Below are 22,155 nucleotides of genomic sequence, written 5' to 3'. Positions count from 1 at the left end.
CGATGAACTTTTTTCATATTTGATGAACTTTTTAAAAAAATGATGAACTTTCTTTCAATGTGATGAACTTTTTAAAAACATTGATGAAATTGTTTTCAAACTCATGAATTTTTTTCTCAAATCAGGGAACTTTATTCAATTTTCTTGAACTTTTTTTGTTTCGCGTGAACTTTTTCAAATCTGTGAACTGTTTTCAAACTAACAAAATTTTCTAAAATTAGTGATCTTTTTGAAATTTCGTGAACAATTTTCATTATTTGTCAACTTTTTTGAATACGTGAGCCTTTTCTATTTTGAAAAAAATTGCAAACTTTTTATTAATCTGTGAACTTTCACTTTTTTGGAACCACGCAGCCCATATCGTCCTTAATTATACTGTCGAGGCACTACCGACCAAAAGTGGTAGGTGGTTCTACTAGCTAAGCGGGTTTAGAAAGCAAAGGCGTGAGTTCGAATCCCGGTGTTGCCACCTTTTTAGGATTTTTTTGTCCACTCGTGTTACCCGTTCGTGGGCCAGCCCAGCAAGGCGCTGCTGCGAGAGTCAGTTGGTTAGTTTTTTTCTTTTCTTTTTTGGGAAGAGCCAGTTGGTTAGTTGGCGCTGAAGGCGCGGAGTAGGAGCTCTTATTAGGGGATCCATGACAATAGCCTGTCCCACAGATTGCCCGGTCGGAAAAGCCCAGCCGACAAAAGAAAAGTACACCCCCTCCCTCGCATCCAGCCCATCGCGCATCCCTAAACAGGCCGAAAGCGAAAGTCGGCAGCGCTTCGCGAATCTTAAAGCAACATCCATCCAACGGCTTGGAACGTGACTGAGACACGGTAGAATTTACTTATAAGGTTTCCCTTGGACATCCGCTCGCCGCCTCGAACTCTTTAGGGCTTCCCTTGGACATCCGCTCGCCACCGCCAGTTCTTGAGCTACTGACACACCGCAATCGAACTCCCGAGCTAGCGGAGGCGCACGACTGGAAACGGCCGGCGTCCTCCTTTTGCTGGTAAGATCTATTGGATCCTTAACTCTAATCGCCGCCTGGCTAGCTCCTCACCACTCTCATCTCTAATTGCAAGGCCAGGTCTTCTAAGAAGCTTAAGTTTTGACAGTGATGATCCCATATTACACTAAGTGACCAGGGACAACAATCTGGGGAAGGTTGATTTGTTGTTGCTTTGGGGAGGTGGTTGTGCTCTTTTGGTTCTGGGGATAGTTAGGTATAGTTAACCTATTTTTTCTCTCCTCGCGTTGATGTTCCTCTTAAGGTCCCTCATTCGTAGTTCTGTGTAGCTTATATGCCCCGATTATAAGTTCTTGATTAATCGTGGTTAGAGGATTTTTTGGTTTAGCTTATATTGCTCCCGTTTGAATTATTAGTTTTTTAATCTTAGTTAAAGGATGTTCATGCACTACCCTTTGGAACTAAAACTAGCCCAGTCCATTTGGTACTTTGTATATATTTTTGCTTTAAGATATGTTTTGTATTAAGTTTCATAGATATAGGCATTTATCCATCAATTTTTGCTATAAGGCATGATGGTCCTCTCTCTGTCTTTGTGTTGTAGTACTAATTATGACTTGATTCATTTTGTATTTACACTATACTTCATGGTAGTATTATAGCCCTTTGTGCTGGAAGCTTTGCTGTAAATTTGCTCCTAGTTTTTTGTTTTTGTTGTAGACTATGATTATTAGCAAGGGATACTATCTATCTTTAAGCTATCAAGAATGATGCTTTTAGTTATTTTTTCTAGTTTATACTATTAAGAATTATCTTGTTCAGTGCTTTCTTTGTTTCATGTCTTGGGATGTATATGACTTAACTATGACTTTTTTCTTCTAAATTTTGTTCTTCAAGTTTCTTCCGTTTGACTATGATTACTAGTTTTCTTGTAATTTTCTCCTACTAATATTTAAGTCCTAGTATTTTAAGTTATTTTAGTCCCTCCTATTTTAGTTATTTAGTCCTAGTATTTTAGTTATTTTACTCGTAGTATTTTAGTTGTGACTTCAAGGCACCTGCTAATGAAGTTTTTATTTCTTCTTCCAACTATGGTTATATGTTCCAAGTAACATAGCAATTAGTTCTCCATCCATTTATTTGGTTCTTACATACCTTACTTTGGGGGGTTAATTTGTTTTTTTTTTCTATCTTGGATGTTTGCTAGGGGGACTTGCCCAAGAAAGGTGATATGGATGAATCAATTGATGTGAATGATGCTCTCACACATGCTTCCAACCCAGATAACAACATAAGGTCAATAGGAGAAGACATGCTAAAGCGGCTTCAAAATCGTGATCTTCCCAACTTTCTGCTATATTTATCATCTGAGCTCGTGAGGGAGGGGATTCCAGAAGAGTCTAGGGTACTTGCTGCCATCACCCTTAAGAACTCCTTGGACTCGAAGGATCCTGCACTCAAGGATGCACACAAGGATCTACTTTGTCTAAAATGGCTCAGCGTGGATAAATCTATCCGATTAGAGATTAAGAATAACTTGCTCATGACACTAGAAATTGATTCAAGGCCATCTCATTCAAGGCACCCCTCGTCAAAAGTTATTGCAGAAGTTATTGCGAGGGTTGCATGCATGGAGATACCCCGGAATCAGTGGCTGGACCTTGTTGGTAAATTAATGGACAACATGGCAAGTTTATCTTCTTCCCTAAAGCAAGCAACTCTAGAGGTGCTCCAGTATATCTTCAAGGCAAAGATCCCTAACGTTGTCAAGCGGGATCAAGTGGATGATGTTATTGCTAGTGTCATCAGTGCACTGAACGACGAGGTGCTAGGTTCTCAAGTCCTTCTGGCAGCCCTTAAAGCTTTACACAACATTTTTGAGTTTACTAAGTTTGAAGACCATGATTGGAGAGGTGCTATAGAGGCAGTTTTTGCTGTGGCTTATAGAACATCTGGAACAGAGATCCCAGAGGCAGCATTTGAGTACCTCGTTGCAATTGCATCCACTTGTCATACCAAATTCGAACCCGACATAGAAGTGCTGATGTGTATTACAACGCAAGCTTTGAATGGAGATGTGGAATCACTTAAAGTCCAATGTATCAAGTTGTGGATCACTATTTGCGAAAAAGAGATTGATTGGCTAGAAGAAGAAGAAGAAGAAGAAGAAGAAAAAGAAGATAAAGATGAATCTTACTTTACTGGTCCTCTCTATTCATTGGTCCCACTTCTCCTACAAACTTACTTAAATGAAGAAGAGAGGGATTTAGAACAAATGGACATTTGGAAACAGGGAGATGAAGATGAGGGAGATGGAAACATTTCTCTGACCGGGGAACAAGAAGAAGAGGGAGATGAAAATGTGGAACAAAAGGGAGTAAACCTTGAAGACAATTGGGAACAAGAGGAAGATGAGACTTTACAAGTCATTTCCATGACATGCCTAGGCCTTGCAGCTAGAATTCTGAAGGGTGGAGTTGTCCCCACTGTGATGCATTTTGTTGAGGAGAACATGAATGGGCCACATAAGATAGCTGCATTGTCTCCATTAGGTTTTATCCTCGAAGGTCCCTCAGTCAAGCAGCTTGCTCCTCTAGTTGATTTATTGCTTGCCTTGATGGAATATCAGGCGGAAGGTGTAAGAGGCAGGGCTGCATGGACTCTTGGGCGGCTGTTTGAGCTTGTGGGTGCACATAGAATCATGAGAAATGAGGTGGTGTCCCTGGATAGGATCATGGAGCTCTTGATAGAGAGGAGCTGTGATGTCCCTCAAGTGTCCATTGAAGTGCATGGAGCTCTATATTTTCTTGCACGAGGTTATGGAGAAGATGCAAAGTCAAGGTCAAAGTCAAATTAATGTGAGCTTTCACCTTTTGTTAAGCCTCTTATTGATGCTCTCATGCGTGCTTCCGATCTGGCTAGGGAGACCCCTTTTAGTTTCCTAGCATCTCCTTATAAAGCATTGGGTGAGATTGTGAAAGTTAGTGACACCCGGGACTTACAAGTTTGGGAGGCTCTTATGGGCTTGATGTCTCGTATCATGAGGAGATTCAACACTGTGCTTCATGGTCATGGTGCAATTTCATCTCTTCAGAGGAAGAACCAACTTGAGGTCTTGCTGTGTGGTCTAGTTGAAGTCTTAATCCACAAGCTTGGAGATACACTTGAGGGGTCTGCTAAATGTTTGTTGCTGTTATTGTGCCCTCTCTTAACCCGTGAGAGTACATGTGCACGTAATGGAGCAGCCCTTGCCATTGGTGCTCTTGCTCATGCCATTGGTGCTGATTTTGGACAACACATGCCTATGGTGCTACAATATTTCAGTGTGAAGCGACTCTCTCCACTTTATTTAGAAGTTATATGTGATATATGCCATGTCTTGGGAAAAGAGGGAAAAGAGGAAGAAGTTGTGCCGTGCTTTGATCATATTATGGAAGTTCTGTATCAAGGTATGGTAGAATTGACACTTCAACCTCTAATTCTATCAAGCATTGGACAGATTGCTCTTTCTCTTGGTGAAAAGTTTGAGAAGTACCTGCCTCCAGTTATGGAAAAGCTTTTAGTTATGGAAAAGGCTGTTCAACTCGATCAGGATCCTCATGAGGATCATAGTAACAAGGTTAGAGAGGCAATATGTAAGGCCTACCATGGCATAATAAGGGGAATAAGTGATGCAAAGTCTGGATTCAAGGTAGGAATGGCTCTACTTGAATTCAGTGAACAGGAGAGAAAGAGAAGGTAACATATGCCTTGTTTCTTTTGTTGGCAATACTCATTGATTATACTCATTGACTGATTGATTTTTCTTTTTTACTTTTACGGACAGGGAGAGAAGGACCGTGACAGCAAGGGACGAAAGGATCATGACAGCACTAGTTGATGCCTTGTCTCAGCTTCCTCCTAGAGTGGGCGTTTGGTCAGAGGCGTTTATTCTATCGGTGCAGCAAGCAAATACTCCCTCTGTAAACTAATGTAAGAGCGTTTAGCTCACTAAAATAGTGATCTAAATGCTCTTATATTAGTTTACAGAGGGAGTATTTATTATTAGAGGAAAGGAAGCTGTGCTTTATTTTGGTCCAGACAACTAAAGTGTGTCGGTTGACTGCTTTATTATTTTGAATGAACTGAAGTGTGTGGGCTGTGGGCTGTCTGTTGTAAACTTCATTTATCCTATAATTAATTAGAGTTCACTGCTAGCTTAGATCATCTGGTGTAGCCTCCTGTGGCATTAGCCCATGATGAAGCGGTTCTTGCATGCGACTTACAGCATGTGATTATTGGATCTTCAGTTTATGGACACTGAGGATACATGCAACTGTATGATGTCTAAAATATTGTCACATATGTTTGCCAGAATCTTAGTCTACCGTATGAATTCATTTTCGCATTTAGCTGCTGGCATGCCATTGTTTGGTGCGGGCTCACTTCTGCGCCGAAAGTAGATTTCTCTTGGTGACTTAAAAAGCATGATAATTATAAGAGATTTAAAAAGCATGATAATTATGGTCGTCCATGATGTTATAGAGTACGGATGTAGTCCAAAGCAACATGGGTAGCATTTTCTCTCGCTAGATCAACCGTTGCAACTGGTGTACCAGTGAATGTAGTCACCTGGCTGGTGTGGGAGGTCGATTATTACCCATGATTCTATTGTATGTGGTATATCTAGCTGATTTGCTTAACAGCCTCAACTATACAACAGCCACATATGCAGTTTCGTAACTTTGATTCACTTGCTTGAGATCTGCGATGGTCAAGTTGGCAAAACAGAAGTCAATTGTACAAAGATCGACAACTGAAACATCTTACTGCAAAATGGATGATTGTGAATTTTGGATAACCAATATCAACATTGTCAATTGATTGCTTGAGCTTTTTTAACCTCATGAAAATCTGTAACTATGATTTTTTTTCTGAAAAAGGAAGTACACGTCCCCGCATTTTTGTGAAGTTCACAAGATGTGAAGTGCACATAGCATATGTCACTTATAAAGTTTGCATGTATCTAATTTTACTTCTTATGAAGTTTGCACGTATCTAATTTTGCATTAGATAACGAACTCAATGTTCAATTGACATATTACTTGCAAATCTTTGAGAGGAAGATGAGAATTTGTGTGCATTATTGGAGTTGGCACAATGCAAACTATACATCTCGACAGCTTCCTTCCAGCACCCATAGAACACGACATTTCTGCACAATGGTGCAAGTCCCAAGTCCACATAGCAAATGTCAAAGCATGACGTATTAGTTCACTGGTTTAAATCTGCATAACAATTGCTGACACAAAAAAGTTCCATGCATTGTAATGAAAATATCACCAATGAACTTATATATAATTAACATAACTAAAAGCTTAACTAAAGAACATCAGGCACACTCTTCGCAATCTGAGTTTCAGGGTAGAATAACACAAGGAACGTTAAATTCTGAACCAGGAGGTGGAACATCTGCTTCAAGATTTGTAAATAGTCCAAAAATCACGCAGAAACCTGAAATCTGGTAGCACCGGCGGCTTCTTCAACCGTCATCATGGTTGCTCACCTGAAGACCTCCGCCATTGTGAATACCTTACAGAGTCCTGCAACAATCAACAAAGGAAATAAGTCTTCCATCCCCTAAATAAAGTCCTGCATCAAACGGTGTTACGAGAACAAAGCGAAGTTTTTAGTGCTATACATAAGTTGCTTGCTTCACTGAAGATTTCCAAGATAAAAATATTTTCAAAAAATATTATTTCAAACAGATTTCACATGCCTAGTAACCCAGAAGTTAAACATGCCATTAACGGAGTGTACATTATTCCACAAAAAATGTAGTAGAACATAGCGAAGTTTCTAGTGCTACATGAGTTGGTTGCTCTGTTGACGATTTCCAAGGTAAAATAATAATTTTTAAACATATTTCACATGCCTAGTAACATAGAAGTTAAAAATGCCTGGTAAATACATTATTCCAGTAGGCGCCTATAGAAAAGCTAAAATCCGTAACCATGGTCTTGAAAATGAATATGAGAGCTAATTCTAATGGATAAAATCCGGTAGCCATGATCTTCAAATGAACATGAGAACTAATTCTGATGGTGGTTTCATTTCATATAAGCAACTAAGTGACTCTGCACTGTTACCTGCTACAGAACAAAGCAGACAAAGCAGTTGCTGCACTGTCCAAATAGGGTGCAGATAATTTCTAAAGTGAATGAATACCATGGAAAAAAATAACACCTAATGTAGGGCATGTACCAACCAAACAGCGCATCCGTATTACACCTCAAAAGGTTGTCCTTAAAACAAAATTCTGTGACACACACAGGACAAGACAGTCAGGGAGTGAGAAAGGATATATTGGCATGCTGCTAATAAACTCCAACATATCATTAGCAAATACATCCTGATATGTAATCCAGTAAATTGACATTAGAATTTGTTTGTGCGATTAATAATAGAAGGTAAACAGGAGCAATGTTTTCAATGTTTCTAAATATTGCACTAAAACCTTGATCAATGGTGCTGAAGTGTCAGAAAAAAGCATAATATTTCCCTAAATAGTGATTAGTATGTTAAATTTCCCCTAGGATCTGTTACAGTCAAGCTACTGAAGCATACAGTTCAGCTTAATAACAAAAATTTAACATCGTAGTGATAGCCGGACAAACTCATTTAGACCACTCTTCTTCATTATTTTTCTTCCCTATGCAAGCCATCGCTTAATCGCAGTTATCTTCAATGGATAGTGAGGCCAGCAACTCCTAAATTGACCGTGATGTTACATTATGTGATCGATTTAGGTACTGCTTAACTCAGACTACTGCACTGTAGTTCAGGTAAGGTTGTAATCCTTTTAATAGAAAAAAAAGATTAACAAATTGTTGAGATATATCATACTGTGTATACACACCTTTTACTCCTAGAATCAAATTATTTCTTATGATCAATCTATGTAGTTTTTCTAGATAATTCTGCACTTGAAAAGCTCTCAATAGTTACTCTGAACATTTTTCATTCATGAGCTACTTTCTTGGATTTTTTATATATTGAACCCAACATAGTGGAAAACGCAACGGGAACACCAAAATTACCTATGTGTTCAATTTCGCCTTGTTTACATTTAGCTGCCTCATCACTTCCACTCTTGAGGTTCATTCTTTTACTGAGCAATGACCTGCCGGCTTCATATTCCCGCAAAAAAAAGGAAGAGAAGAAAGAACCTCTTATATGCACACAACTGAGACTCAACCATGCTCCTTATCTTTCTTCAACCCACATAATTTGTTCTTAGAATCCTGTTGAAATCAGGGGTCATACTTATGCTTCTCAAGGTAAATAAAAGAACACAACACTGAAACACAACTTCAATCTTATTGAAGGAGAAAATGAATGCAGCCTTTTTGTCCAATCCATGATTATTTCCATACATGTTGCTACCAAATGGATCATCAAACCATGTTTGCCATCTTGCGTCTTGGACCCCCCCCCCCGCACCCGCGACGCGCCCCGCGCGCACGTCCGGGAGCCCTAGATCCGCCGCCAGCCCAAGCTCCCCCTCTCGGCTCCTCCTCCCCCTCTCGGCTCCTCCTCCCCCTCGCCGCCGTTGGAGCGCGCCGCGGGCGGTGGCGGGGCATCTCCCTCCCTCCCCTGTTCGGGATTCCGGTGGCGCAGGCGACGCTGCTCGTGGGGGCGCGGGGTCCGGCGGGTTCCCGGTCGCGGTGATGGACAGATCTGGCGGCTGGGCGGCTGGGAGGTGGCGGGCGTCCCTGCAGCGCTGGCGGCGGTGGTCTAGGTCGCTACCCGACCTGGATCTCGTCGGGTGGCTATGGGCGCGGATGGCTGGTGGTGCGCGCTGGTGGGCCGGCGGTGGTGGCTGCTCCGGGCAGCGGCGGCTGCTCCAGGTCCGACCTGGCTAGCGCCGCGGGTCCAGGATGACCTGGGCTGCGGGCGCCGCCCTTGCCTCGGCCTGTGGCTGGTAGGGTGGTGGTGCAGCTGCGACGGCCTTGGCGGACGTGTTGGCCGGATTCCAGCTTGCTCTGGTGGTTGGACATCGGTGAGCGGTGTGGTTGGACTTCCCGGTGAGCAGTCTTGGTAGTAGGTGGTGGTCTGCGGGGTCCCCTTGCCGGTGGACGAACCTTCGTTGGTGGCCTTGTGTGGATCTGCTTCGACCGCCGCGGTGGGGCGGCACAGTGGGTGTCAGTGGGGAGGTTGGCGGGAGGGATGGGCGACGTCGTCGCTCAGGCTGCCTGTCACCGGCACGAGGTGTGCCGGTCGTGGATCCGTCCGCTCCCCTCCTCCCCATTCCCCATCCGTTTGTGTGCGGCGGTAGCTCCGGGAAGTTCAAGGCGGGACGGGGGCTGCGGTTGCGTCGGTTTTGGGTGTCCCCTCGGACCAAAGCTGGTCACTTTGGTTGCTCTTGGGGAGGTCCGTATGTCGGGTGGCGGGCGGCGCGGCGTTCTTGGGTGGAGCATGCGTCTCAGGTGCGGGCAAGCAGCCATGGCCACGCGGGTGGCTTGGTTGTGGGTGGTTGGCAAAGCTAGGGTGCGTTAGAGGGAGGTGAGCGCCGAGGTATATCACCTGTCCGGCCATGTCCTGGCCGACGGTGGCGGCGTCAGTGACGTCGTTCCCTTCCTGAAGGCTTCGTCGCGGCGTTCCCTCTCCCTCCGGCTCCCTCCAGGTGAAAACCTGATCTCTGGATCGGGCGGTGGCGGCTCTATGGTCGTTACCTTCTGGGAGGCACCACTCTGGAGTCCTGGCTTTGTCGTTGTCCGTTTCACCTCTCCATGGTGGTTTGTCATGATGGAGGTCTCTGTTGGCTCCAAGCGGTCTCCTTTTCATATTCGTAGTTAGTTTGGCGGTCGGTGGAGTGGTGTTTCGGTGCCCGGCACCTTTGTATCTTGCCTTGGGTGTGTGTTGTGTGTGTTGGTGGCGTGAGTTTGTATCGTCTCTCGGATGTATTGCGGTTGTGCTTTATAATATAAAGCGAGGGGAAACCCTTTTTCGTAAATGGATCATCAAACACCGACCAAGTAAACCAAATAAGTACTTGCAGTGCTATTGAAGATGTGTACCGTGCTGAGTGAGGCCAATAAAATAAAGATAGCCCTAACAAACAGGATACATGATACAACTGAAGCTCTGAAAACAGAACCCAAACTGAAGGCTAGGCTCATTGACCTCTAAAAGAAAGTACAATTTAGTCAGAATAATCCTTTGTGTTGATTACTGTGCGATGGCGGAAACGTCTTACCTCGTTAGAGGCGACGGGTTCGTGTTATATAGCAGGGGCACACCTCCCTGATACAGCGCATACATAAGTTGTTGGAGAGATTACAGGAGATTGAGACTTGAAGAACAAGAGATAGAGTTGGTTACAAGGAGATAGAGATAAAGAGAAAATACTACTATCAACCTACCAACCTATACCGATCCTGGACTCCAACAGAAAGATACGCTAGGTGGTGCGTGCGCTACACATGTATGACATGTTTGACACCCTCCCTTAATCACAACTTCATCAAGTTGAGATTATGCTTAAAATCTCCAAAACCCCTTGTTGTCAATGGTTTAGTGAATCCATCTGCAATTTGATCTCTAGAATGCACAAACCGAATGTCAAGTTGTCTTTGAGCAACCTTTCTCGGACAAAGTGAAAATCTATTTCAATAGTTTTGTTCTTGCATGAAATACAGGATTTGTAGACAGATAAGTGGCACCAAGGTTGTCACACCATAGGCATGGAGCTTGCTTACTTTTCACGCCAAGTTTCTTGAGCATGGACTGCACCCATATGATTTCAGTTGTGGCATTTGCTAGTGCTTTATATTCTACTTCTGTACTTGACCTGGAGACTGTAGCTTGCTTTATAGCACACCAGGAGATCAAGTTAGGCCCAAAAAATATTGCAAAGCCACCAGTTGAATGCCTGTCATCCAGGCATCCTGCCCAGTCAGAGTCAGAAAAAGCACTGGCAAGGGTAGAAGATGATCTGCTGAAGTTGAGCCCAATACTCAAAGTATTTTTGACATATCTTACTATACGTTTTGCAACAGTCAAATGAACAGTAGCGGGTGCATGAAGGAACCGACATACTTTGTTGACAGCAAAAGAAATATCAGGTCTGGTGAGAGTAAGGTATTGAAGTGCTCCTACCAAACTTCTGTATTTTGTGTTGTCTTCTTGACTCAGAGGTGTACCTTCTGTAAGAGATAACTTTTCGGAGCTGGAGAATGGAGTGGGTGTGGGTTTACAACCTTGCAGGCCAGCCTTATTGACTAGGTCAGTAGCATATTTTTCTTGAGAGGGATGAAGTCCATCCTTGTGCTTCTTTACCTCAATTCCAAGAAAATAATGCAAGTCTCCAAGGTCCTTTAGAGCAAAATCTACCCCAAGTCTTTCAACAGTCCTGTGATTGCTTCATCAAATGAACTTGTCACAATAATATCATCAACATATATGAGGACAAATATGCATGTGTTGGACTTGTTGTAAATAAACAATGAGGTGTCAGACTTGGAAGGAATAAAGCCAAGTGTTTGCATTTTATGACAGAGACGAGAATACCAAGCCCTTGGAGCTTGCTTTAGACCATATAGTGCCTTATCAAGTTTGCACACGTAAGAGGGAGCACTTTTACTTTCAAACCCAGGAGGTTGTTTCATGTACACTTTCTCTTCCAGAACACCATGAAGGAACACATTCTGTACGTCTAGCTGTCTGAGACTCCAGCCCCTGGAAATAGCAATAGACAAGACAAGGCGAATAGTTGCAGCTTTTACAACAGGACTAAATGTGTCCTCATAGTCTATACCATATCGTTGTTTGAAACCTTTTGCAATGAGTCTAGCCTTGTATCGATCAATAGTTCCATAAGACTTTCATTTAATCCGAAATACCCACTTGCAATCAATCAAGTTTTTACCTTGCTGTGGAGGAACTAAATGCCATGTCTTATTTTTCTTTAGTGCCATAAATTCTTCATTCATTGCTTTCTGCCACCGTTCATCACCAAGAGCTTCTTCAAGTGTGTTTGGTTTACCAAGTTCACCTGTAGAACAAATCATACCGTATTTGGTTATATGCTTGTAATTGACAGGTTGTATTACCCCTTTTTGAAGTCTTATACGACGTGGTGATGAGGTGATTTGCGGTGTAGTCACAGAGGATCCTGCAGGCTGAACAGGAGTCGCCGTTGCCGATCCCGAGAGGGATTCGCTGGCCGCTTCAGTCGAACCTGCAAGGTTTGGATCTTCTGTGGCAGGTGGTGTCGATGGATCTGCAGTAGCATCCGCAGAAGATCCCAACGGAGAGGGCAGCTCATCATTGCCATGATCAGCCTTGGATCATGCGTGTCATGATGGCGTATCCCCCTCGGATCGCGCGTGTCGGGCGACTGGGTCCAGCGCCAGCGCTGGGCGCTGCTCCTGCTCTTGGCCCCACTCCCGTCGGGCAGACCGGGACACGCCGCGTGTAGTGCTGTGGATGGACGCCGAACCGTGCACCGCCCGGGCCAGCCGTGAGGGGCCGCATGTCAGGCGGGGATTGGCGCGGAGGTGGAGACACACCTCGGTCGATGGAAGGCGACCGTGTGGCACACCTGGAGTGAGCAGAGCGGAGCAGGGTCTTGGTGCGCCTGACGCGTCTGCGCCTGCGGATCCCGAGGGAGATCCGATATGCTGCTGCTGAACGGATCCCGAGGATGATCTGCCTCCCGTCTCGCGACACATAAAATGTCGCCCTAATGAGGCGTTTTTTTCCACCGTTTTCTTCACCACTTGCGTCATTTTCTCCTGTTTCATCACAAAACTCAAGTGTGCCATTAGTAAGAGGATGTGTCAACAGTTGATCATCATTGTTTAGTCCCCCTTGATCAAGGCCGGAGAGATGAGAAGGTAGGAGGAGAATTTCCTTACGAAGAAGGGCGCCGACATTTGGGTGGAGATCAGCAAAGGGAAACTTTGTTTCATCAAACACGACATCCCTGGAGATATAGACGCAACCAGTGGAGACATCGAGGCATTTGACACCTTTGTGTTGGGCGCTATATCCTAGAAAAACACACTGTTTTGAATGAAACATAAGCTTGCATTTGTTGTATGGGCGAAGATTGGGCCAACATGCACACACGAAGACTCGAAGAGATTTGTAGTCGGGTTTAGTGTGGAGGAGTCGTTCTAGTGGAGTTTCGTTATTAATGACACGTCTACGAAGCATGTTGATGATATGGACGGCGGTGAGAAAGGCCTCATCCCAAAACTTGAGGGGCATGGATGCGCCAGCTAGGAGGGCTTACCCAACCTCAACTATATGTTTGTGCTTGCGTTCAGCAGAGCCATTTTGTTGATGAGCATGTGGGCATGACACATGGTGTGATATGCCAAGGGTTTGAAAGAAGGAGTTTAATTTTTCGTACTCCCCCCTAATCAGATTGTACTGCAATGATCTTTCTATCGAATTTTCGTTCAACTAGAGCTTGGAAGTTTTGGAAAACTTGAAAGACATCAGACCTTTTCTTAAGAAGACAGATCCAAGAAAATTTACTTTAGTCATCTATGAAGCTCACATAATAAGTGTGTCTACCAACAGAACTAGGGGCAGGACCCCAAACATCGGAGAAGATTAATTGCAAAGGTTTTGTAGAAACACTAGTAGATATTGGATACGGCAATTGATGGCTTTTAGCTCGTTGACAAGAATCACAAATGGTTTCAAGATCACACTCACCAACATACGGGAGCTTATTTTTCCTAAGTAATTTTTCAACTAAAGAGAAAGCAGCATGTCCTAATCGATCGTGCCACCATGTTGACGAGAGTTTGGCAACACCATAGGCTTGTTTATTAAATCTTCTACGCTCCGGAAGCAACGGGTAGAGCCCTCGAACGCATCTACCTCGATAGAGGATTTTCTTTGTTGCCTGATCCTTGATCAAGAAAAAATAAGGATGAAACTCAAGAAAGACATGGTTGTCAATGGCAACTCTATGAACAGAAAGAAGATTCTCATCGGCACTAGGGACATGCAAAATTTTCTTTAGATGAATTTTACGACGAGGGGTACTAAAAAACGAGTGACCAACGTGATTGATCCTCATACCTTCACCGTTGGCAGTGTAGATTTGATCTTTGCCACGGTATTTTTCCTTCATAGTGACCTTCTCGAGCTCGTTGGTGATGTGATTGGTGGTGCCACTGTCAAAATACTAGTTCGTGTCAACACCGTAGGAGCCGTCCGCAGCCGCAGCAACTTTGTCGTCGTCTTGGGAGGAGTCATCATCTTCCTCATAGCGGTACCAGCAGTCTTTTGTCGTGTGTCCGAGCTTGCCATAGATCTGATAGCAGGGCGCGTCCGGGCGAGACCTGTTGGAGCCGCCGCCACGGCGAGGTTTGGAGTTCATGGAGCGGCCGTTGCAGGAGTTGGAGGAGCCAACACCATTGTTGTTGCCTCCTGACCGCCCCTTGTTGCGGGGAGATCCATGCGAGCGAGGGCCGCCGCCGCGACCGCGAGAGGCAGCGTTGGCAGAGGACTTGAAGCAGCCGGAGGAGCCATGGAATTGGGCCATGCACTGATCTAAGTTACTCAACATGGCATAGAGCTCGTCGAGGGTGACAGGCGTGACGCGGGCGTCGAGGGTAGAGACGAGCGGCTGGTAGTCGACGTCCAGCCCGTGGAGGATCTACGAGATCAACTCGTCATCCTGGATAGGCTTGCCGGTGGTAGCGAGTTCATCAGCGAGGCCGCACAGGGAGGCGAACCGACTGGTTGCCCTTCTACACGTTGATGAGCGCATTTCGGATGTTGTTGACGTGGCTGAGTGATTGCGACGAGAACATGCCCGCCAGTGCCACCCATAGCTCGAGCGCCATGGTGATCGCGGTGACCATGACCAGCACGTCCTTGGAGAGAGTACTCAGCAAGTAGCCGAGCACTTGTTGGTCCTTCCTGACCCAAAGTGAGTGGAGAGGATTGGGCGCAGAAGTCTCCTTGCCGTCCTTGTCTTTGGTGACGCGGAGTCTGGCCGGCTCCGGCGCAGTGCCGTCGACGTAGCCGAAAACACCGGCGCCCCGTAGGTGGGTTGTGACCTGCGTGCACCATAGCACGTAGTTCGTGCGGTTGAGCTCTCGGTGACCTGGCCATTGAGGCTAGGTTGGGAGACGCCGGAGGATGAAGACATGGCTATGCACTAGATGCAATCGGGGAAGCTAGATTGGAAAAGGAAAGTTCTAATTACCATGTGCGATGGCGGAAACATCTTACCTTGTTAGAGGCGACGGGTTCGTGTTATATAGCAGGGGCGCACCTCCCTGATACATCGCATACATAAGTTGTTGGAGAGATTACAGGAGATTGAGACTTGAAGAACAAGAAATAGAGTTGGTTACAAGGAGATAGAGATAAAGAAAAAATACTACTACCAACCTACCAACCTATACCGATCCTGGACTCCAACAGAAAGATACGCTAGGTGTCGGGGGTGTCGAGCGACATATGCCAAAGGATGGCTTATCATGGAGGGGGCTAATAAGACGTCACCGATGCCAGGAAACAGGATGAGGCGAAGACATGCATGCCGGCGATTCTTACCCAGGTTCGGGGCTCTCCTAGGAGATAACACCCCTAGTCCTGCTCTGCGGGGTCTCCGCATGATCACTCAAGCAACAATGGTGGCTACAAGCTTGCTCGTTGAGCTGTTTCTCTAGAGGGGGAGGAAGAACAAGTCTAGCCCTAGCTTCCTCTCTCTATATGGGTGTGTGGATAAACTAGAGTCTGAACCCTTGGCATGGGTGCCCTGGGGGTTTATATAGACCTACCCCCCAGGGGTACAAAGGTAATCTGTCCGGGTGTAGGACCCGGATGTCAGTGTCTCTGGTTGCTGGCTTCTCCGCTGGCTGATGGGGCCCGCCGCCTGGTGGGTCCCACCGACTGTCTCTTACTTGGCCGACAGGCCGTGCCCGCCGCTTGCGGGTCTTGCCGGCTGCTCAGCACTGTAGCTATGTGGTTAATGATGCATGCTTTGTCGGGGGAGGTGTGGCTACAGTACCGCCGCCTGGCGGGCGATCACTGTAGCCATCCCCCATCTCTTCCGATTAATGGTGCACGGACTTTGAGGGAGGGGGGGGGGGCGCCTGATGGGAGTCGGCCTCCCCTCATGCCGACTGGTCCGTGCTCGCCGCCTTCTGGCTTCTCACTGACTGGTAAGGCCCACCGCCTGTGGGCCGTACCAACAGCCCGTACTGGAGGCATGGCCTTCTCTGCCATAGGTGACGTTGTCGGGGGAGTGGCAACAGTGCCGCGTCGGACGGGAGATCTTCGTCCGGTACGGGGCACTGTGGCCATGCTTGGCCCTGGATTTGGGGGTGGCAGGTCGTGCTGTAGCCACGCCCTATCTCATCGTATCTATGTGGGCGCAGACTCTGAGGACGCTTGGGGCCGCCTGCTAGGAGCCAGCCTCTCTGGACGCCAACTGCTAGGAGCCGGCCCACCTCGTGGCCGCCTGCTGAGCCTTGCCGTCTTCTGGCAGCCGGCCGCTTGGACCAGTCAGCTGTGAGAAGGCGATGCTTTGGTCTTCGGTTTTTTGAGGGGTGCAGCTGGTCCCGTTGTCTTGAAATGCCATGGGGGGCCGATGAGGCTACCCATGGCCAATTACTCCGACAGTAGTCCCCGAAGCTGATGAGGCTTCGCTGCTGGTGCAAGGAAGGAGCCTCGACAGCTTCCTACTCTGAGTGCTTCATTTGATCTTGCTCCGTCCGTCTTTCGGCGTGCTGACTGCCAGGAGCCGGACATGATCAGGCGGGCCGCCTGGTGGTTTTTGAAACGTCGCGGCGGGAACCAGGTGGCGCACCAGCCAGGCGCCAGGCTCGCCGCCAGCTATATGCGCGCCACATGGCGCCAGCCGGCCAGGCCACCTGCCAGCCCACGCGCGCGATGGGACATCGCTGCAGGCCGGGGCCCGGCACTACAGAGTCTCGGCACGCGCACGGATCCGCTGCGGCCGAGGCGGGCGGTTGGGGTTCCGTGGCGTGATTACTCCACGCCATTACTGCGCGGTAAATGAGGAGTCGTGGGGTCGTGGGCACAGTTAATCCCATGACCCCCCACGCCCCGTCCCCTTGGCTTCGCAGCCCAGGGCTATAAGTAGGGGGAGGAGGGGGGCGGCTCTGGCTCGCGCGCCCTCCTCTCCCTTCGCTCTACTCCTTCCTCTTCTTTCTTTCCGCCGCCGCCGCACTCCCGCAATCTCGCCGAAGTGCTGCTGCGGCCCGTCGTCGTCGAGCCTAGCCCTCCCGTTGCTCCGTCAACCTCGAGCTTCCATGGCGCGAGCGCGAGCCGGCGATTGGGACGACTCAAACGTCATCAAGGACCACATCACCTACCTCCGCAACACACGGCGGCTGCCGGGCGAAGGCTACATCAAGGCGCGCGTCCCGCCGGAGAAGGAGATCTCGCCGGCGTCGGAGGAAGGCAAGCGTGTCATCTTTCGCTCGCACTTCCTCTTGGGCTTCGGTCTGCCGGCGAGCGGCTTCCTCCGCTCCTTTCTTTAATTCTACCATCTCCAGCCGCACCACCTCACACCAAACACGGTGGTGCTGCTGTCGGCCTTCGTCACATTGTGAAAAGGCTACCTCGGCGTCCTCCCCACACTCGAGCTGTGGGGGGAGTTCTTCTACACCAAGCTCGGCGTCTCCGCCAAGGAGGAGACGACCCAGTGCGGTGCCTTCGTTGCAGTACGGCGCCCAGGAGCAGGCAACCGCTTCCCGTCCATCACGTTGACCCAGTCCGTCAAGCTGTGGCAGAAGTCGTACTTCTACGTGAAGAACGTCAACCCAGCGCTGGACTTCGTCAACCTGCCGGACTACGAACCCGGCCCACCAGCCGAACCGCGCACCAATTGGGCTTTCAAGCCGAAGCACCTATCTCCCGCCTCCACCGCCCCCGTCGCCAGGCTCAAGGAGATGACCGACTTGGAGGGCCTCCAGGCGTTCGACTTGCTGACGGCCTTCGTGGTGCGCCGGGTTCTCCCTCTCCAGGTCCGGCCTCACATGATCAGCCAGATGAGTGGGCACCGGGACCCTTGCTGGCTATCCACCCATGAGATGCCGGTCGTGGAGGTGGCCCGCATGGTGAACGAGATTGCGAACCTCAAGCTCTCGGAGTCGGACTGGCGGTTCGGCAAGCGGCCATACTCCCGCGCACATCCGCCTCCTGCCGTAAGTTCCCGACTCTTCTTTCTTTCTTGGTCTTTCTTCTTCTGCCGAGTTCTGCTTTGCCGACTGATCAGTCGGACGCGTCGCAGTTCCTCACGACCGAGCAGGTAGCCGATGCCCCGGCGCAAGGCCAGGAGTTCCCGCCGGACCGATCGGTCAGTGATACGGACGACCCCGACTTGGGGGCGGCCGCCTTGGAAGACGACGCCACCGGCGGTGGCAATGGGGTAGGTGGCTCTGGTGGAGGAGGCGGCGTCGAGACGTGGCCAGACGACGACGAGGAGGAGGCCGAGCCGCGCCGCCAGCCGGCTGCCAACAGGGGGAGGGTGAGCTCCTCAGGGGCGCCACCCGCACCGAAGCGCCGGGCCGGCACACAGCTGCAAGGCGGCTGACCGAAGAAGCCTAAGGGCTCAGCCGCGGCGACTAGGCGAGAGGAGGCCGCCGCGAAGGCAGCCCGGTACCAGAGGGCCCCGAAGCAGTCACCGACGGTGTCCGCGTAAGTGCTTGTTCTTCTTGTGTTTTCCTTCTTCTTTTTACAAACTCCTTCTGAGTTTGTTTTGTCTTGCTTGAATCATAGCCCCGCTCTCTCTTGAGCGGTCGACCTCCGCCTCCATCATCGGGGGAGTGGAGGGCTATGCCAACACCCTACGCATAGACCCGCTCGCCGATCTCCGGGAGGCGACGGAGAGGAACGCGCGGGAGGCGCGTGAGGAGAAGGAGAGGGCGGAGCAGGCGAAGGCGGACGCGGCCAAGGCGGCGCATGAGGAGGCGGACGCGGCGGCCAAGGCCCAGGCCGATGCCGCGGCCAAGGCCCAGGATGAGGAGGCGACCAAGGCCTAGGAGGAGGAGGCGACCAAGGCCCAAGCGGACGCGGCCGCCAAGGCGCAAGTAGGAGGAGCCGTGGGTGGCCAGGCTCCACAGCTGGTCGTCCCCTGTGCTCCATGCCACCGGTGTCAGAGGTTGATGTCTACTACGCAACCTTCTTCTTGTAGACGTGTTGGGCCTCCAAGTGCAGAGGTTTGTAGGACAGTAGCAAATTTCACTCAAGTGGATGACCTAAGGTTTATCAATCCGTGGGAGGCGTAGGATGAAGATGGTCTCTCTCAAACAACCCTGCAACCAAATAACAAAGAGTCTCTTGTGTCCCCAACACACCCAATACAACGGTAAATTGTATAGGTGCACTAGTTCAGCGAAGAGATGGTAATACAAGTGCAAAATGGATGGTAGATATAGGTTTTTGTAATCTGAAAATATAAAAACAGCAAGGTAACTAATGATAAAAGTGAGCACAAATGGTATTGCAATGCTAGGAAACAAGGCCTAGGGTTCATACTTTCACTAGTGCAAGTTCTCTCAACAATAATAACATAATGGAATCATATAACTATCCCTCAAAATGCAACAAAGAGTCACTCCAAAGTCGCTAATAGCGAAGAACAAACGAAGAGATTATTGTAGGGTACGAAACCACCTCAAAGTTATTCTTTCGGATCGATCTATTCAAGAGTTCGTACTAGAATAACACCTTAAGTCACATATCAACCAAAACCCTAATGTCACCTAGATACTCCAATGTCACCTCAAGTATCCGTGGGTATGATCATACGATATGCATCACACAATCTCAGATTCATCTATTCACCCAACACAAAGAACTTCAAAGAGTGCCCCAAAGTTTCTATCGGAGAGTCAAGACGAAAACGTGTGCCAACCCCTATGCATAAGTTCACGAAGTTACGGAACCCGCAAGTTGATCACTAAAACATACATCAAGTGGATCACGTGAATATCCCATTGTCACCACAGATAAGCACATGCAAGACATACATCAAGTGTTCTCAAATCCTTAAAGACTCAATCCGATAAGATAACTTCAAAGGGAAAACTCAATCCATTACAAGAGAGTAGAGGGGGAGAAACATCATAAGATCCAACTATAATAGCAAAGCTCGAGATACATCAAGATCGTGCCAAATCAAGAACACGAGAGAGAGAGAGATCAAACACATAGCTACTGGTACATACCCTCAGCCCCGAGGGTGAACTACCCCCTCCTCGTCATGGAGAGCACCGGGATGATGAAGATGGCCACCGGTGAGGGATTCCCCCTCCGGCAGGGTGCCGGAACGGGTCTAGATTGATTTTTGGTGGCTACAGAGGCTTGCGGCAGCGGAACTCCCGATCTAGGTTTCTTTCTGGAAGTTTGGGGTTATATAAGTGGTGTTGGAGTCGAGAACAAGTTAGCGGGGGTCCCCGAGGTGGCCACGAGGTAGGGGGCGTGCCTAGGGGGTAGGGCGCGCCCCCACCCTCGTGGTGGCCTTGGGACTCTTCTGCCCCACTTCCGGTACTCCGTGGGCTTCTTCTGGTCCAAAAATGATCTCCGTCAAATTTTCAGCTCAATTGGACTCCGTTTGGTTTTCCTTTTCTGCAAAACTCAAAAACAAGGAAAAAACAGAAACTGGCACTAGGCTCTAGGTTAACATGTTAGTCCCAAAAATCATATAAAATAGCATATAAATGCATATAAATCATCCTAGATGGATAATATAATAGCATGGAACAATCAAAAATTACAGATACGTTGGAGACGTATCAGCATCCCCAAGCTTAATTCCTGCTCGTTCTCGAGTAGGTAAATGATAAAAACATAATTTTTGATGTGGAATGCTACCTAGCATAATTATCAATGTAGTTTTCTTTATTGTGGCAAGAATATTCAGATCCATAAGATTCAAAACAAAAGTTTAATATTGACATGAAAACAATAATACTTCAAGCATACTAACAAAGCAATCATGTCTTCTCAAAATAACATGGCCAAAGCAAGCTATCCTAACAAAATCATATAGTCTGGCTATGCTCTATCTTCATCACACAAAATATTTGAATCATGCACAACCCCGATGACAAGCCAAGCAATTGTTTCATACTTTTGATGTTCTCAAACTTTTTCAATCTTCACGCAATACATGAGCGTGAGCCATGGACATAGCACTATAGGTGGAATAGAATGGTGGTTGTGGAGAAGGCAAAAAGGAGAAGATGGTCTCACATCAACTAGGCATATCAACGGGCTATGGAGATGCCCATCAATAGATATCAATGTGAGTGAGTAGGGATTGCCATGCAACGGATGCACTAGAGCTATAAGTGTATGAAAGCTCAACAAAAGAAACTAAGTGGGTGTGCATCCAACTCGCTTGCTCACGAAGACCTAGGGTATTTTGAGGAAGCCCATCATTGGAATATACAAGCCAAGTTCTATAATATAAAATTCCCACTAGTAAATTAAAGTGACAACATAGGAGACTCTCTATCATGAAGAACACGGTGCTACTTTGAAGCACAAGTGTGGTAAAAGGATAGTAACATTGTCCCTTCTCTCTTTTTCCCTCATTTGTTTATTTGTGCCTTTTCTTTTTTTTTCTTTTGGCCCCCTTCCCCCCTTTTTTTTCTTTTCGTCCGGAGTCTCATCCCTACTTGTGGGGGAATCATAGTCTCCATCATCCTTTCCTCACTTGGCACAATGCTATAATAATGATGATCATCACACTTTTATTTACTTACAACTCAAGAATTACAACTCAATACTTAAAACAAAATATGACTCTATGTGAATGCCTCCGGCGGTGTACCGGGATATGCAATGAATCAAGAGTGACATGTATGAAAGAATTATAAAGGTGGCTTTGCAACAAATACGATGTCAACTACATGATCATGCAAAGCAATATGACAATGATGAAGCGTGTCATAATAAACGGTACGGTGGAAAGTTGCATGGCAATATATCTTGGAATGGCTATGGAAATGCCATAATAGGTAGGTATGGTGGCTGTTTTGAGGAAGGATATGTGGTGGGTTTATGGTACCGGCAAAAGTTGCGCGGTACTAGAGAGGCTAGCAATGGTGGAAGGGTGAGAGTGCGTATAATCCATGGACTCAACATTAGTCATAAAGAACTGACATACTTATTACAAAAATCTATTAGTTATCAAAATGAAGTACTA

At 47.4% G+C, this 22,155-nt stretch overlaps 2 pseudogenes; one reads left to right on the top strand and one right to left on the bottom strand.

Moving 5' to 3' along the window:
- The first annotated feature begins 2,184 nt into the window (after positions 1–2,184).
- Positions 2,185–4,924, top strand: LOC123049906 (importin subunit beta-1-like; annotated as a pseudogene).
- A 9,583-nt stretch (positions 4,925–14,507) lies between these two features.
- LOC123056329 (uncharacterized) lies at positions 14,508–14,646 on the bottom strand (annotated as a pseudogene).
- Positions 14,647–22,155: the final 7,509 nt, after the last annotated feature.

The sequence above is a fragment of the Triticum aestivum genome, chromosome 2D (assembly GCF_018294505.1).
Source record: "Triticum aestivum cultivar Chinese Spring chromosome 2D, IWGSC CS RefSeq v2.1, whole genome shotgun sequence".
Classification (NCBI taxonomy): domain Eukaryota; kingdom Viridiplantae; phylum Streptophyta; class Magnoliopsida; order Poales; family Poaceae; genus Triticum; species Triticum aestivum.
Note: the sequence above shows the minus strand (reverse complement) of the source record. Positions and strands in the feature narration are given on the sequence as shown.